Genomic DNA, 230 nt, shown 5'->3' on the forward strand with positions numbered 1-230 from the left:
TGTTAAAAATCTTCGTTTGTGTTCTACTGAAGAAACAAAGTCACCTACATCTTGGATGCCCTGTGGGGTAAGCAGATAAACATCAAATTTTCATTTTTGGGTGAACTATCCCTTTTATTAAAGTCCCCGAGAATGATTAAAACAGAGTCCGGGTTGTTGTTGTTCTGTGTCTGTGATCTGATCAGCGAGTTTCTGTAAAGCGGAGCTCACGTGTGCTTGCGGATTAATGT

The sequence above is a fragment of the Sinocyclocheilus anshuiensis genome, unplaced genomic scaffold (genome assembly GCF_001515605.1).
Source record: "Sinocyclocheilus anshuiensis isolate Anshui unplaced genomic scaffold, SAMN03320099.WGS_v1.1 scaffold640, whole genome shotgun sequence".
Lineage (NCBI taxonomy): Eukaryota > Metazoa > Chordata > Actinopteri > Cypriniformes > Cyprinidae > Sinocyclocheilus > Sinocyclocheilus anshuiensis.